Source organism: Oxyura jamaicensis, chromosome 1 (assembly GCF_011077185.1).
Source record: "Oxyura jamaicensis isolate SHBP4307 breed ruddy duck chromosome 1, BPBGC_Ojam_1.0, whole genome shotgun sequence".
Taxonomy (NCBI): domain Eukaryota; kingdom Metazoa; phylum Chordata; class Aves; order Anseriformes; family Anatidae; genus Oxyura; species Oxyura jamaicensis.
In genome coordinates this window covers 96,140,937-96,159,605 of record NC_048893.1, presented here as the reverse complement: position 1 = coordinate 96,159,605, position 18,669 = coordinate 96,140,937, and the positions used below count along the sequence as shown (strand labels likewise).

The 18,669-nt window shown below is 35.0% G+C and overlaps 1 protein-coding gene across 9 annotated transcripts in view; it reads right to left on the bottom strand.

The window, feature by feature from the left end:
* VGLL3 (vestigial like family member 3) overlaps nt 1–18,669 on the bottom strand; it is a 93,458-nt gene that overhangs the window by 66,976 nt on the left and 7,813 nt on the right. The window lies entirely within an intron of this gene.

Below are 18,669 nucleotides of genomic sequence, written 5' to 3'. Positions count from 1 at the left end.
CTTGAAGACCTTCATGAAAATATATTTAAATTTTCCAACATAACTATTAAAGTATCAAATTCAACAAAAACACAAATATCTATGGATCAGCAGGATTCTTTTAATAGTGTTCTACATGAAAGCTAACATTCCAATATTTTGTTTTCTTAAAACAAACAAAAAATACAGCAAATTTAAAAGGAATATAAACTATTATTAAAAAATAAAAAAAAAATACAACTTTCCCCTCAGGAGGTATGTTCTTCTAGGCTGGGATTTTCCACAGTTGATCAGTTTGAAATTATTTTTTCCTTGAAAGCATCTGGAAATGCTTTGAGATGGCTAGTGGGTGCCTAAACATAAGGAAGAGGAAACAATTTATTTCCCTTAAGACTCTTTTCACAGGAGGACTCAGTCAGTGCAAGTACACATTCATTCCTATGTAGGCTGCAGATCTGAAATTCGTCATAGGACAAGGAAACTTGGAAGTTTCCTTGTTTCCAATGAAACACTATTCTTTTTAAGGCTACCCTTCTGATACCCTACTATTGTTTTGATGAAAAATTTAAAACCAAAACAAAATAATAAAAAAAACTCAAATATCTCTAAAATCTGTGAGACTACAGAGATTATTCCATTTCCAGAAGTGCTCCAAATCTGCAAGAAAAATGAACTAAAAGCTTAAACCACCAAGTGTGACAATAAATTTGTTAATATGTATAATTAGATTGTTATCATGCTCTTGTCTAAATACTGATTGAAATTGAAATGTGTTCTTTCCTATTCTGCCTACAGCAAGGTTAAAAGGAACTTCAGATATGTCAGAGGCATAAGATTCTTTATAGCTTTCCCTTCCTCATACCTCATTGCTCTTGTCCATTCTTCTTGAAACAACAGGCCACAGTTCAGTGATTTATTCTTTTGCTATATGAGCCTCACTGAGCTGTTCCCACGTGAGAATGTGAAGATAATGGAAAAAAGAACAATAACAATGAATCTCTTTATTATAATCCACAAGGGGGAAGTTTGCACTCGAAGATGCTTCCCTGGCTTTCTCTTAATCTTTGCTCCTACTATGGTGCATAAAGGTTTGAAAACCAAGCAGATCTGTTTGTAAATCAGAACTGATGAGGCCTGATTCTCTAGATTTGTGTCTCGATCAAACAATAGGCTGCTAATGAAGGTACCCAAACTCACTGTTCTCTTCCCTGCCACTCTCCCCCACAACCTACAATTATTTTCTTGCTATCTCCTTTTGGAGACTGGTAGAAACCTTGCAACTGCGCAGTCAGTTTGCTTATCTACATGGAAGTCAGCCTGACCTAGTAACAATTCATTTTCACCCAGATCAGGTGCACATACACATTTGAATTGCAGAGTTTGCATCAGACTGACCGTGTTATCTGACAAAATGATGTGAAAATAAAAGTTTATTCTGCTTCATCAGGATCAATTAGGAAAGCTGACTGAAAACTGAAACTGCACATCACTGCTGGCTGGAAAGATTTTTTAAATTCATCATAGCAATGCTGGATTTTTTTTTCCTTAATACTTAACTGTTCAAATATAAAATCTGAAAAAGAACCTTTGCTTTACCACTAAAAGTTAGTTTCTATCACTGAGAAACACAAAGAAAATAAACTTTTAAAGAGTATAAAATTTCTTTATTTTCTCAAATCCTGATATTATGACCAAGGGACTGGTTACCCTGAGGAGAGAAGGCAGGAGAAAGATCTCATTTTTGAGTAGCTGCAGTTAGCAATACTGAGCACATTAAAATACTAAATTTGGAATGCCATCAGTTGCGTGACAGATAAAGGAAAAATACACATTTGTTAAAACTGAAAGCAAAGACATGGAATGGGATGGAAAACAGGAAAGAAATGAATTCTTAGGTCAACAAGAGTTTCTGAACTTGGACCAGTTCTTTTCTTGCTCAGTATAATTGTAACACATTTTTATTTTCAGCAGATGTTGTTCGGTTGTTCCAAATCTCAGTATTCTGAGATTCAAGGAAAAGCAGCAACCTGGCTTCCAAAACACTTGAGATGAGTTTCAATGTCATGAAATCTGCAATTATTTAACTTTGCCTTTTCACTTGTGAATCAACAGACTGCAATCATTTCAATATTTTAAAGATTTTTTTTCTGCAAAGGCAGACTACAAACTTTCTTATGGTATTTCATTCTAATGAAAGCCCCAGTTCAATTTACTGATTCCAGTAGTTAAGCCTTTTAAGGAAAACACCCAAATCACAAAAATTATGAAAGCTATCATCAAAACTGAAAAGAATATTAATTTTTGTTTGTTTGTTTGCTTGATTGCTCTTTAATCCTCGGCTTTACAAATGCTTCCTTGATGAAAGAGTGAGTACAGTAGCAAAGTTTAAACAGCATTGCATTCAAATCACAAGTAGCAAAATGAACTGATTACAGAAGCTATCCCAAAAGCTGGACAGCATTTATATATCGTGTTTATATCACTTATTAGAGAAAAACAGTCCTTGAAACTACTTTAAAAACTCTTGATTTTTGCATATGAAATTAAGGCTTCTTTCAAAGTAACTCAAACTTCCTCAAAAATATCCTTGATATTAAATGAGTCCTCTAAGTTGTTACATTTTTGTTTTAATTACATTTTTGTTTTAAAAGTTACACTTCATAAAGATATTATCTTACCTAGTTTTAATCCAACTATTTGGAATGATGAAAGGAAAATGCTACTGTCACTTAAAAAGATGTCCTATATACTGCTAAGTTCCCAGTCAGTGTTTTAGGCAGCCAGTTAGCAAAATTTGCCTGGCAAGGGCCCCCAGTTCCAAAGAACTCTAATCCAAAGATAATGTTAAGAGCATTTAGTGCCGAAATATAAGTGTCTTTTTTTTTTTTCCTATAAAAAAAATTTCACCCAATCCCCCCAAAATAAGATGGTACAAGAAATAATATTCTAATTAAAGACCTGTTCAGACTCATTCCATTCTTTTACAACATAACATAAAGCTAGTGCTTTCTTTTGCTAAGAGACCATTAAATTAATATAAATACACTGTAGTTATGTTCAGCAAGATAGTCTTTGAATTTAGCATACTACAGCTTTCCTAAACTTCAGCAATGTTAGCAACCTCTGTCAAGAAGGGGCTGAACTAATTTTTTCAGACATCAAAGGTTGTGTTTGAGATTTGCAGGTAAATTTGTAATGAATTCCTTGACAATAGACTTGACAGTCCTATTGGTACCCCCTAATGACTCTGCTGAATGTAAATTGAAAAACGTTGTTGCATTGCCAACATAATTCAAACTAACAATTTATCCTTGCCAGTATTTTATTCCCTAGACTATGGAGACCAGCTTTTAAAAACGTAGAAGATGTTAAGTGATAAACTAGCCACCAGAGGGAGCATCTCCAGTTTCAGAAATTTGATCAAACCCAATATAGACTAAGAAAAATACACTTGAACATTAACATATTTTAATGCAGGCAGCTTCAGGGTTCAATGTGCTATCCAGGTTTCACTCTAACCTTTGATTCCCTTTTCTCTTTCCTGTAAAAACAGGAAGAGAACAGATCACATTGTGTTTTTACCCATTACTAACACACCTCACAGAATTTTAAGAAGCAGAGCTACAATGAATAATGTGTAAGTATCAAAAAGCTAACATTTTGAGATTGAGGTGGCAAATCATTGGCTCTCCAATCAACATAAACATTGGATAAAATTCCGACAAATCCCCAAAAAGGAGAAGAGACCTGCAATGAGTATGCGCTTTGCCAAGAGAAATCTTGGGACAGATGTGCAAAAGAAGCAACTAGAATGATTACTACATTTGCCCATCCTGCTGAGGAAGCAAGGCAGCTTAATTTCTACTAAATGTGACATCAGCTAACGTTTATGACATTACAGCATAAATGTTAAATGCTGCAATCACATTTTACACTGTTTACAATTCTTGTGCATTGCTTTAGATTCGTGTTCTAGCTCTCATGCCTGGAGCTTCATTTCATCTTGACAGACAAGTCTATTAGTTGCATTTTCATCAATGTTTCAGCCATTCAAACTCTTTTCTAGAAAAGACCTATTCCAAAAAGTAATTACAAATTTATCGTTTTTCTTTGTCTCCCAGTAAAACTCCAAATGAGCTTCACAATTCCACTAGGGTTTTTCTGATTTCATTGCTACAACTGAATACAAACTTAATGCTTTGCTTTCCTGAATTTGTGTTTTTGTTATTGTATGTCATACGAATTCTTTTAATAGTAGTAGAATTTATGCATGCTGCCTGAGGATGTGATAGATGTCCTAAAGAATAGAAACCAATGAGGTTAAAAAATTCCATGGGAAATTGAAATGTGCCTGCATCTCACTGAAGAGAACATAACAGTATGGGCAATATGTAAAAACCTTATTAGTACAAGGTTTCTCCAGTCAACAAATAAATTAGAAGGCAGAGACCTATAGAAGCTAAATTTCTGTCAAGACCCCCAGGACGACAGTAAAAAAATAATCCCTTACCTGTAATAAAAAGGTGAGCAATAGAGATACAGTTCACGAAAGCTCTCAGATTAACGATTTATCCCTGGGAATGGCAATAAAACTAGCTAGTGCAATTTAATTATGAAAGGGAAATGTCTTGGACAATAAATTTACAGTGAGGTTCCAACATACAAATTAAGATACAGTACTTTGTATCTTATCGAATTATCCCTGCTCACTATAAATCAACAGAACACGAACCTCATGCAAAGCCCAGCAAAACTAAATGAAAACTACCACTGCCTTCCTGAGGCCACAAACCAAATTCTTAACATAGAACTTTTCCCTTAGATTTGCAGGAAAATAAATAACACTTTTTTTTTTTTTTTTTTTTTTTTTTTTTTCTCCACCTGCTCTATTCTGGAATAAACTCTTTTCAAAAGAGAAAACTGATGGTTTCTTCTCTTTTTAAAGAGCCAGGTTATAGAAAATAATTATGGCATGAAAGTCAAGGACACCTAAATATATATATATACACACACACACACATGTAAACTATGCAACCATGCTGAAAGCTGCATAGGGTTGTAGGTTTTATTATTATTATTTTAGAATTTAGAAATGGCATGTTCTTTTATGAAGCTTTCTCTCCAACTCACAGGTATTTATTCTATGGGTAACAATTAAGAGGTGTTAGATTTTAGAATTCTGCATAAAAATTTGGATTCACATTCATTCATTTTGGACTTCTCCATAGGGGTTATCAGGGGTTGTAACATATAAACATGTATGTGCCAAATGAAATCTAAAGCTTTCTGGAAAGCACCTTTTAAGGATGTGAAGGCCTGATCATGTTCCCTCTGGACTTCATGGACAACAACAAAAAAATCCATTAAATTCCACTGTGTCTTTGAAATAGATCAAAAATGAGGAATAATTTATTCACATATTACTGCTGATTTCCAGCAGCTTAAATCCAATCAAAATAATATATATTATATATTCTTATATATTTAATTTAGAATTATATAATATATAATTCTAAATTAAATAATACCTAATCAAAGCACTGATGCAAAAAAGATAACAAATCTTAGCTTAATAAAGTAGGTAGTTATTAATATATTTTGATTTTGCAACCTTTCATTTTACATAATACAGCCTCAATAGAGTTTAAGTACTTCATGAAATCCAAATGGATTTGAGCATGTGCTTAAATAGCATGCTAACATGGGCCCTGGGGAAGTCTAAACAGAATTTATTGGGGGACATGCATTTATTCAGCATCTGCTGAAGAAGGATCTCCGTCTGTTTTGGAACACATTGTACTGTGATACAGGAGAGGCTACGGATGGTGTGTTGATTATTTTCCCTCCATTTCAATCTAAGATTTTGCTTTACATGCTTTCCTAAGCCAGTTTAAAGTTATGCAGCGTGAATGGACTGCAAACCAGTGACTTAAGCACAAAGTCAGGTGAGGCAAGGAATGCAGAGTGGCTGCTCAGGATTCAACCATGCTGCAACCAACTCATTTTAAGCTACTTCTTATATTCTGTAATTATTCCTTATACTATCATTCTAATTATGCAGATAGATGTCCTCTGTTGACAAGCACTTATAATCATACAGCTTAATTAAAACATAACTGATAAAACATAACTGATAAAAATACCTCCAGGAAAAAATAAAATAAAATAAAGCTTTGAGTTAAAGGAAGCTGACTTTACATTTGCTACTAGGCTCTATGTCTACCTTCTTAAACCCTCACAGAAGAGTTTGTATTTTATTTGTATTCAGTCACCACAAGGAATTTGGAATAATACTGCTATTTTCTTACTGAAATAAAACCTGTTTTCAAACCTTGCTGATGTTTTCTTCAATCACATACATTTGTGCAAAATCAATCAACAGCTGGTAAAACCAAGGGATTCAGAACAGTTATACTTTATAGATGCTTTGCACAAAGTAGATACTGACCATCCAAGGAGGACAACTGTAGAGAAGCTGGCCTAGAGTTGTCTGTAATATTCAGGTTGATAAACATTTTTTTCTACCATGGCTGCCCTTGCAGAAAACAGGCCATATAGTACAAACAGTTAACACCTTTTAAGATAAAATAATAAATTCTATAGTGGTAAAATTCAAAAACAACCTTTATAACTTGCTAAAGTGAAGTTATCTTGTCAAGGTAGCTGGGACAAGTGGCATGCTAGCTGTGAACACAGGAAGGTGGTTCTTGCCCTCAGCCCTGGTGAGAATACATCACGAGTGCAATGTGCTTCCCATTACCAGATAGGGCCATATAAGAGCAAGCCCAGCAAAGGGCCAGAAAGATGTTGAAGGAACTGGAGCATCTCTCCTATGAGGAGATAGTTCAGCCTGGAGAATTTTCAAGTGGGATCTTATCAAGTAGGGGGTGCAGGAAGGTGATAGAGCTAGACTATTATCAGTTGTACCTGGTGAAAGGACAGGAGACATTGGGCAAAAATTAAAATAAATTCCATGTAAACATAAGAAATATAAAAAACACCACAAAACTTATTTCTTGCAAGGGTGGCAGCACACTGTATAGTCTCAGCAGTCTCTCTCTTCTGCAGTAGGTAGCTAATCAAAGGTAGTTGCCTGCACTGTATTGAATTTATCTCTTCAAAACCATACAACAACTCCTTTAAACCCTGCTTTGCACTCTCTTTCTTTATGACTTCATCTTCTTTTTCTTTTGTGTCCTGGTAAGTCTTATTCCTGAAACTTTGTCACTAATGTCTCATTCCAAAAATCTTAATAGCAATTCAGATAACTTAAGAGAACTGTAGCCGCTATAAATCATCATTTGTACCAGCTGATGGTGTTTTCTGCAGATCCTGAAGAAAATTTGAAAGTTACAGAATATTATCAAAACTTACTCTAAATTTCAGTAAAAAGAAAAGTTGGGTTGCCAGACATTAGTGCAGCATACTTTTTATGCAATTCAGCTTGTTCCATCAGTTTTCAAACCGCTTTTCAGCTCTCTATTGTTTGTTTCCACTGCGAGGATCACATTCAATGCCTTTTCTACTTAAATTATTCAAATTCAGACTTGAATTATAAACCCCTTGCAAAACGAGCCATTCAACACACTAGAAGGAACATTATAGGTTAAATTTATATGTATCTTTATAATTTGTTTCACTGCACATGTAGGCATGCACAGATTTTAAGTGTTATTATGAGACATTAGGAATTAAAATGAAATATTAATTAGAAAGACATTACTGATTTTAGCAGCAGAGATCCATACAACAGTTGCTTAAGATTTCTTTTTAAGCCACAAGAGAAAAGGAGACTGATGGTGCCATCTGTTGGTCAATTTAAAATGGACATCATTTAGTGGAGGTTTATGGTCTAAACACCTGCAATGCTTGCTGTAATATCTGCAAAGTGTTACACTTGTTACCCATCTGAAAAGTGGTCTTAACAGTGGACCACACTGTATTTAGTTCAGAGTAGTGTGTGCAAAATGCATAACACCTTATCACAGAGCTGGGGAATTGATGTTCTGCTAGTTCTACTGAAATGCATGCAAATGCAGACAAGTGACTTTAAGAGATTTTGAATGACTTATTTATTTGATAAATCATGTGTAGTGCATTCTGGAAGACACTTGTGCAGAGTGGGGCTTCATTACTGTTTTAGTGCAGAGCATAAAAATACTTGAAGCAAAGCCCCCTAACTACACACAAGTTCAGACAGTTGAATGGTCCACAAGAACTATATTAGTGTTGGCAATCTGCTCTAGATGCACACAATACACACTCCAGTGGCTAAGGAAGTAGAAAGACTGAACAAATGAGCAGGCTGGACAACAACCATGAAGTCCCCCAACGTGTTCCTAGCTTTCATGATGCAAAGGACAGCTCTAAATTGGAAAATCATATAAGCTCTTGGTCAAAGTACTTCTCAGGCTATGCAAGGTGACACCTATGTCTTAACAGTTATGTTGACGGCTAGCCCTCAATCAAGTCTTTGCAACACCTCTTCTACCTTCAGCATTTTTTCCCAGCTGATTTCTTTTACGGTTTCAATGTTCTTTCCTGTTAACATGCTTATCTCTACTCTTTAAAGCCTTTTTCTACTTGCTAAGCTCCTCATGTATTCTGCAGCTTTTTCTTTGATTTCCCCCTCCTTTTCATCCATGCTCCCATCAGGAGCCATGTCTCCCTTGTCTTCCCATTTCAGCCTGGAAGCATATGGTATGATAGCTGGTTCTGAACACTTCCCTTATCCTCCAAACAATTTGTGATAGTGTATGCTTCCACCCTGTTAAGCCATGCTGTCCTCTGATGGGCTATGGTAGCACATATGGAAAAGATTGTCTTTTGACTGTTTGCTTCACACATTTTACTGTCTCCCCATTCACCCCATAACCTCCTGTGCTCCATCTCTGTTCATTCATCTCTGTTCATCAAAAGATCCTATACAACACAGAAAACCATGAGGAATAAAGGTCGGGAAAGTCCTGTCAGCATTTCCCCTCATACTACCTGAACACAGTACACAACATTTCTGTTTGCCTATTTACAAGACTTGGCATCAGAAAGTGGTTGAGTACCAGGCACCATGGTGCCATTTGTAAACATGCAAAGATAGAAGTAAGGCAGAGCAAGGAGGAGCAGAAATTAAACTTGTTTTACCTATGAATCCTCACATATTTTTAAAGACACATTCTTAAGATCTTTTAAGATCAGATAGCTAATGAACATGCTGGCAGCAAGTAGGAGCAGTAATAGACTTAGACAGGATGCTGGGTAACAACATGATATGAAGACAGAGTGAAAGACCTTTAAAGATTTAATGTCAAGAATATCACTTTTGAAATACATTTACATATTTAGATTTACTTTGGTATCTGCTTTTTCCATTCACTGCCCTTTTTTTTTTTTTTTCAAGCTAAGCAATTGACCAAGGGGTATGGGTTGGGAAGGGAATGAACCAGACATTACAGATTATGAATTTATTTGTGGGTGGATATGAAATGGTTTTATACTTTAAAAAATCTCAATGCCTGACAATCCTGACTGCTTCTTAAAATTCCAAGAACAATAACATTTCAGCTGCTATTAGCAGGCTTGATATTGCATGTATAATGAAGTCCTTGAAGGGGCTGGAGGCAGAGCAGGGGGAACAATCTATAAAACCTTCCCTTCACTGAAAACATTTTATATTGAGAATTAAAAACACTGCCAAATATGGAGCATATGATCTTGAGATATGTGAGCTCTTGCACATGAAATCATTAGTGGACTGTATTGTGACAAAGCACTAATTCTAGACAGTGCAGAGTAGGGCAGCACATTACACCCTATAACTGCTTTAGGTCAGCTTGAGGGACATAATTGACTCTACAAGTATTTACATGGCTTCACTGAATCCAGTTCACCCTCAGTAATGATTCAACTTTTTACACTTGCCATAAAAAATATGCTCTGCTATAAGTATTTATTTCCTTTAACTTATTTAAATAATGAGTAGTATAACTAAAAAAAAAAAAAAAAAAAAAAAAAAAAAAAAACTGTAGACAACTGGATTTGCCAAAGTGCTTGCAGAGGTAATTGGAAAATGTATTGAAAATACTGTCAATCACCTTAATAGATGCAAAAGTTTCATATACTTCTAGAGAAATGGAGACGCTCCTGAGGGACAGTGTGAAACAGGTTCACTGTATTTTATAAGGAGTTTTCATCAGAAAGAAATTTGAGACTATGCCATAACTTCATTAATACTCCTTGTCTTCTAATTATTCTACTACATCAGCTAATTATTACAGAACAAGCCTTTTTTCTTCTGTTATGTAGGAATATTATTTCTTCTGTTACGCAGGAAAATTATACATTAAACACAAAATCCCTCTGAAAGAAAGCACTTTAAGCATTTTATAGTGTGAAAACTTTCCTGAGGTAGAGACAAACAAGCATAGCAGTCAAACAAAAACAAACAGTAGTAAGAAACGCCTCTATTATTTCATTGTTTCTTTACATATCTTCTCTAAGATCTGCAGTGGAAGACAAACTCAGAGCTTTGATATTCACTTCTACAGTGCCTGCAGGATACTCACAAAATCCATACGAGGCTACCAGTTCAAGAAGATTAGGTCTTGAGAAGAGTGCAGAGGAACATGCCCAATTTTGTTGTTGTTGTATTTTTTTTTGTTTGTCTGTTTTTCTCCACTTGAGACATGAAAATTCCATAAGCTCAAAATCAAGTACTAGAGATTCAAAAATTTCCACTGACTATGGAATCACCCTAACTTTTTCTACATCTCTGAATTTAATGAAAACAGGGATACAAGACTCAAATAATGTTACAAATTCTATTGCAGTATTTTGTGCTGGCTACAAATCCTGGAAGCTTTAGGAACAACTTCTCTTATGCACCTTCCTAAAACATTTGAGGAATGGATCCTTTACAGATCTGCTGCTTTTTTTCCATGTGATTTGTTTCCATTTAACATTTAGAATTCACCAGCTGAATTTTGGATTAGCCTCCCCTTGCTAAATTCTGAAGAAAAGCAATAAACACCACAAAGAAATACACCTTCCACAGTTAACGGTATGTTTTCCAAAACAAATACTATAGGAGAAAAAAAAAAAAAAGAGGGAAATGAATAATTTGCTGATCACATCCAGCTCCAACAGTAGGAGTCCGATCCAGGAATTCAGCAATGCAGACCCTTGCATGAAATAACTGCTCCTTTTCAGAAGAACAAGCAGCTCACTAGGCATGTGGCACTGTCCCAATTTAAAAGGTAGTTTTCTCTAAGCCCTGCTGACAGCTAGCCCAAGCCACATTCGTCAGTAAAAGCAAGCCATGACACATTTGGCTCTTTATTCAGCTTCTGTAATCCTGTCTCAAGCCTTTGGTATACGTCAAGAAAATAGCACATTTATATGCCAGACTGACACAGTCAGTAAAACATTGTACTCAGCTGTCATTCTCTGTACAAAAAGTGAAGCAAGATTTGCTACCACCAAACTAAGTTTAATAGTAATCATTATGGTGGGTGGTTAGCTGTTTTGACTTGTTACCTAGTAAATTCATGTAAAACCCAGTTTGCTCATCTAAATCTTTGTTACAATGACATGGAGTAAACTTGCAGACCAAAACAAGACTCCAATGTTTGATAGCTGAAAATGACTGGCCAGAGAAGTTATCAAGGATCACACAAAACTATAGCAAATAACAGGCTGTGTATTTGCTTTCCAACAGCGGCACGAGAAACAGCAGATTCTAACACATTTTGAGCTCATAAGGGGGCTGCTTGGCTACAAATGAACAAAATGGCAAAGGTACATGTATGAAAGGGAGGAAAAAAGAAGAGAGTCATAGGGTGCAATCCTCCATCTCCAGTTCCACTGCCATCAGTTTAGACTACATTTTAATTAGATTTTATGTAACAAATACCATAGGCTGTGCTATAGTACTCGAGTACAGCTGCCAAGACTGCTGATAAAATGTCTAAAATTTCAATAATCACGTCTGCCTTTTTCTTTCAGCCAAAATCCATTCTTGAAATTCAGAATGATACATTGTTTTAGATTGATGAAATAGTTAAAATAATTGCAGAAATAGCTCTTTTCTCTCACAAACAGAAAGATGCAACAACTATCCCACAGCAACAGAATCCTATTTATTATTTCTGATGGCATTTGCACTTTTTTTTGAACAGAGTTTTACGATTTCTAATTTTGTTGACCATGACATTATATCTTTTTTCACAGTTTCAAAACACATGTTAGAAAATTTTGTGCTCTACATAGAATATTTATGGAAGATTTTAACTGCCAGTCATAAATTAATTAATAATGGTATACTGTAGCACCAAGAATCAAAAAAAAAAAAAAAAAAAAAAGCCCCCTCAAAATAATATCTTCTCAAAAAGCGGAATGATATGCCTTTTGTACATGACACCAGCCCACCAGATACGATATTTTTTATCCCAAATAAGAGACTACTTAAAATACCTGTTTGTTCATATACATTGAGCTTCTCGCTCCATATAGGATATTTGAATGAGAAAGAAAACAAACAAAAGCATTAATTTGGATGTGTTTCCCAGTCACAGAGGTGGGCATCGTGCCTTTCTTTTTGGTAAGAAGTTTCATTTCAGAGTCATATAACTGCACTGAAATAGGTTTATTTCATATATTTTCTGAAGTTCTCATTCTTCAAATGTCATACAGATCCTTTATATAATGGCAATACTTTCCAGATCGTACTGGTTACTTTTATGTCTCTCCTTCAAAGTACACATCGCTGTTGCCTACTAAATGGTAGGTGATATATATACATAGGTGCGCGTGTGTGTATACGCACATAAGTGCAAATTCTTCTTTCAGATAATAGTGCAAGAAAACATTACTAGTTGCAACGTACATCAACATTAAGGATAAGTTGTATGCTATTGAGAGGGGATTTTTTTTGGTAATATCAGTTGAGAACAGAAGATGATATCACAATACAAAATACTAATATTAACTAGTTAAATATAAAACTATACAAAGTTTAAAGGCTAATATGTTCAAAGTTTTAATTTATTGAATTAACATAGCAAAACATGTTTTGTTTTTGACTCATCACATTAAAACTTCTCTGGAACTGAATTAACGTCTCAGGTGAGGTAAAACTCTAAAGATGTATTCAAGTCTTCCCTGACAAAAGACTAAAGTGAAGGAATGAGAATGTCGAAGAAATGTGAATTCCCAACATGCTCTTGGAGTTGCAGACACCAGTAAAACCATCCTATGACACATTTTTGTGAAATAATTTGACAGTGGTGTTTGAACTGAACCAGGTTTGAAAGAAATGGTCTTCCGTATCCTGCAAAATCTTTGGAAACTGAAGAATATACTTTCCAGTGAACATGGACATTCCTGCAACATTACTAACTCAGAGACAACTGTGAGATAGAGTTTCTAAAAGCACAAGACATATTTATCAGTATTTAAAAAAAAAAAAAAAAAAAAAAAACAAAAAACACTATTTTAAGCAAATTGAAGTTCTGTTAAAATGCTAACATGTCCCAGCAATGACCAGATTGTTCAGACTGTGCCTTCCTGAGAGATAGATGTGAATTGACCTTGTTAAAAGGCAAAATACAACAGAATTGAATTTGAATCCAAATGCATTAATGCCAATTGTTTGCTTGCTTGACTATGAGACTCTGAGGAGCTGTTTTTAAGCAACCAAGTTTAAATACTTTTGTTAGGTTTGCAGGCTTTAATTAAGATCACCACCTATTCCAATAGATGCATTTTATTACTGAGAGAGGGAAGTGGATTCACTAATGCTTGAATAGACATTCCTATACTAATTCATTAGCAGATTTAATTACCCTTGATATAATTCTACAGATTATAGTTTGGTGGTCTTAAAACAAACACACACACACAACAACAACAAAAATGAAAAAAAAAGCAGCATACTTCAGTGATAGTATTCTTTTGGATATACATTTTTTTTTGTACCAACAAGAACACTTTGGCATTTGGCAGCTATGTTTTGCAAAGAAGATGAATAAATTTTGTAATCACACTTGGATCTCATGGATGTGTACACAGATCTGCTTTTCTTTAGTGGGATGGGAAACACTAATTGACCTATAAAAATCTTTGAAGCATTTGGGGGATAAAAATAGATGACCAAGACCAAGGAAGAACAAGCAGACAAGAATATGATAAAACTCAAATATCATACAAATATTTTTTGAGACTATATTTAGCCAAACTGTCAAGAATCCTCTTTTTTTTTTTTTTTTTCTTGAAAGAGTTCCCATTATTCCACCTTATTGTTAATACTCTTTTAGGGTGGTACCGATAATTAGGGTGGTACCGATAATTATATATATATATGTATGTATATTTATATACATACATATATACATACAAGTTGTTTATATAAGTTGTTTATATATACATACAAGTTGTTTACAAAATGAGCCCTCACCACTTTCTAGATCTACTCACTTAGAGAGGATTCACTCTCAGAGGAAACAGATGCCCTTCCATCTTCCACAAATCAAATTAGGACCACCGAAGTTAAGCTAGATGACAGCATTATAACAATGGCATAAATGACAAAGGATGTTAATTTTATCACCAGTTCTCAGAAAACTGTAGAGGATACAGAAAACCAGTGTTAAAAGCCTTGCATAATCCTCCATTTTCCTACCAGCTGAGGGATTAATCTCAGCAGCGCTCTGGGGAGAAAGCTGTGCGTTATCTATTACTCTGACACTTTAGAAAATCCATACATCTGATGCATACAGCATTTCAGATAGTAGTTATTAAAACAGGTAACTGTTTTGTCCAGATCACCATGGGTATTGAAATGTGCATGTCTGGGAAGGCTTACTCTAGGCAAAGAATTTTTTCACGCTTGGTTAAGGTAGCACAAGGGTTAAGAAAAAGTTTAACAGCCATGTTATATTGGAGCAATCATTGTAATGCCAGTGCTCTGGGCAATGACAATCTGTTAGCTCTTTTCTAAACCCAGCACTGGCATTTGTAATGCAAATGTTAGCGCACTGAATATATGGCACTGTTCCTATACTCATTCATAGGAGAGAGGGAAAGAGTCATGTGGCCCCATCCCCCCGGCAGCAGCAGCTCCCTGTAGAGAGGAGACTAGAAAGTAAACGAGCTAATCCAGTTCTTGGTGTCACTAAACACAGAAATTGTTGTTTAGGACTGGTTATAACATTTATTAGCCTTGTATCTCCTTTTCAGCATAGAACAGGTTGATGTATGTAGTGAACATGCCCGGTGAAGCTGGACAGGAGTACATTTTACAGGAGTACATCGGATAAGAGGCAGACCCCTAAACATTTAGCTCTGACCCTTCCAAGGCATACACAACACAAAGTATCATCTGTTCCTGTGATACATATTTCCATGAATACTTCAAGAGTTAAGACTCAATGTCTGTAAAAAATATTCACAGTGAGAAATGTGACAAGAGGAAAAAGCTAAAAAGTATGAATCAGGGGAAACCTTTCCTCCTAACACCAGCACCAGATAATTGACATTTTAACTGTTTCTCACTGCTCTGATTATTTGCATTGTTATTACTACAGCTATATCTATAAATTGTATTAAGAAAAGCAGGAATCCTTAAAGCGTGAATAAAACAGTCTGTGAGAAATAAACCAATGCAACACAGAAAAGCAACTACAAGCTGAGTAGATTTCAAGCATTATAAGGTACGTTTCTAACAAGAATCAGCACTAATAGATTTCTGGTTCTCTTCACGGGGCAACAAATGCTCTAACCATCTACTGCATTTTCTTTATTTATTTTTTAAGGAAAATAAACCTGAAGTCTAAGTAACAAGAACACACAGAATTCATGAAAGTAAAAGCGAAGACAAGGAAACAACACACAAAGTAATTACAGGTAACATCACTGGGGAAATATCAAAATCCTTCAAGGCCAAAGAAATTACAATGTATTTCAATAAAGAATGGTATGAGCAAAAACCTAACACCAGAGAAAGCTGACCAGGGATTTGCAGCAATTAATGATTGATTTTATTCCTTCAAAGAAAGACAAAGTCTTCCAAAATATCATAACTGAAAAAACAAAAAAAAAGTCCTAAAATGAAGGTAGAAAAAGGCAATATCCAATTACAATCCAGAGATCATATCCAGACACAATCTTTGTCCAAAGAATAACCATTGAAGATGAAACAATGACAAGAACTACCTATGAATTTCAAGAACTAAAGAAAGTATCAGATACCTGCCACCACAACACACTCTAGAACACCACGTTTTATTAAAATTTCATTTACACCTTATACAAATATATATAGAAGACGACTATACTACAGTTGTAAGGAATGTTCAAGAAGAAAGTAAAACCAGTATAGAAGAAAACATTTTCTTTTTGGTGGTGTCATCAGGTTAAACACAGAATATATAGATAAATACTACACATACATCTTGTATACATACAACACCACCCTATAACACTGGTTTAAAACCTTTTTTTTAAAAAAAGAAATTGGAAGTCACCTTAAAATTCTTACAGTGTGAATACCTAAAAAAAAGCCTACTGTGTAATTTATTTTGCTGACTGATTTTTCATGGACTTGCTAAGAGACAGACCTTATATTCACTGAAGGTAGAACAAGTTGGAAACTGTTACATAGGAATACCTAGTTTTTTTTCTGACGAGATCACTCTAGAATTCACCACGCCAGTAAGCAAAGAAGATTTTCTCCCAGCACACCTAAGATCCTTGACTAAAACAAAGTCACTTTAAATTTAATTAAATACATAAATAAGTTGCCAGGAATAAAAGTGAATCTGGCTACTTATCTTGGCAGAAATTAGCAGAAAGAAATAGACAACAAACTACATTAGCCACGTTCCATGTCTTCAACAAGAATTGATGGTCACAAACACAAATTAAAAATTAAGTTTTCAAGTTGCTCTTCCTTCCATTAAAATGCATACGTTAAATCTAGAAATCTCGCAAATGTTTAAGGAGACTGCTAAGTTCTGCCAAGGCAGACACCTCTTTCACAGCAGTAGGTATGAAATGGAATTTTAGGGTGGTGTTTTTTTGTTTTTTTTTTCTTTTGGCACAAGTGCTGAGATACAGTGGAGTTCACAACTTGTCACCTCAAGATCTACAGAGAAAAGCAGATGGTGATACTTTATATGATTTAAAAATGAAACTGGAGCACCTGCCATGACACATGCTATCTAAGGTACATGAGAAGAAAGTGTTAAATGAGAGGGTAGATTTCTGTATTGTTAAAATGCCTTCAAATGACAAGCAAGGAGGGATAGGGAATACAGAACATGCAAGAAAGGTGGAGACCTGCTCATTCCCAATTCCAATTTTCAGCAGCAAAATAAATTCTCATGCCAATTTATGTGATTCTTTCTTTGTTAAGGAGTTAGACCTTGCAATTCCACTGAATTACTATGGACTCATTGGACTGAGCACTGCAAAAAGAAAAGGCAAAACAGTCATGGAAACCAGTGTTTTACCTGATACACTAACTCATGCCACTACTGAGCTTTATTAATATTTCTGTCCCAATGTGTTTACTTAAGAAATCGCTGCTTCTAAACACAAAGTATGAAGACTTAAGATTACATTTTCAACAGTATCAACCACCAGAACTATTAACAAAATTCTGAAGTATTTAACAGTGAAAGCCACAGTTAACTGCTGCAATGTTCTAATATGGACAATAATTAAAGCTGCAAGAAAAAAAAAAAAAAAAGTGTCTGTTTTCCTTTCAAAACAAATATCTGTCATTACTCTGAGATTTAACAGCTATCTGTGTTGATAAATGAACAACTTGAACACAGATATGTCTTGCATGATGGGGTATTACCTATCCCAACAGACTCATGCCCCTAAATCAAGATTTTGAAACCCCAACACGTCACGTAAAAAGCTTCAATGATTAAATGAAGCAGTATTCCTCAAACTTTCATTTACAATTAATGACCTACAGAACCTTCTTGGTTTTGTTTAAACTGACCTGCAAGAAATTAAGAATCAGCATCCTTCGTTTACCTGGCTATAGAAGTGAGCATCCTGAAAATAAAATCAAAATACTGAATTGCTATTCTAGAACATGGGTCAAAGCAAGGCATTTAACTATGTATTTTAAAGAGTAAAATAGTTGAACTAGTGAAAAATTACCTCTGAGGAAAAGATATTTTAGAGTTGACATCATGTGGCAATTTCCCTTATTGTATTCCTAAATGTATGAAATAATTCCATTTGAATTGAAACATATTATTGATACTTGAAAACAACAATGTTTATATTTCTTCCCCAAAGAAGTTATTTGAAGACATTATGATTCCTTAGGAGGAACAAAAATATATATGATTCCATTTAGCATACCAATGAAATCAGATGGGAAGTCCTGCTGAAGGACTAACTCTCCTTAATGCCCTTATTCTACCTTCATTATGCCATTGACATCCCATGAAAACAACATTAATTTGACATAGATGAGTTATGACCCACTGTTTCCTGCACAACCCTCAGGATGCCCAAGGCAGGGTTTTCTGCTTTGGGTATTGGGGCCAGGAAGACATGCATAAAACCAGCACAGTAGAAGGAGCAATTAAGCTACAGGTTGTTTTGCTGTAAGCAGTTAACCAGCTGTGCCTAATAAATTATTTGATTATACAACATCCTATAGTTTTGACA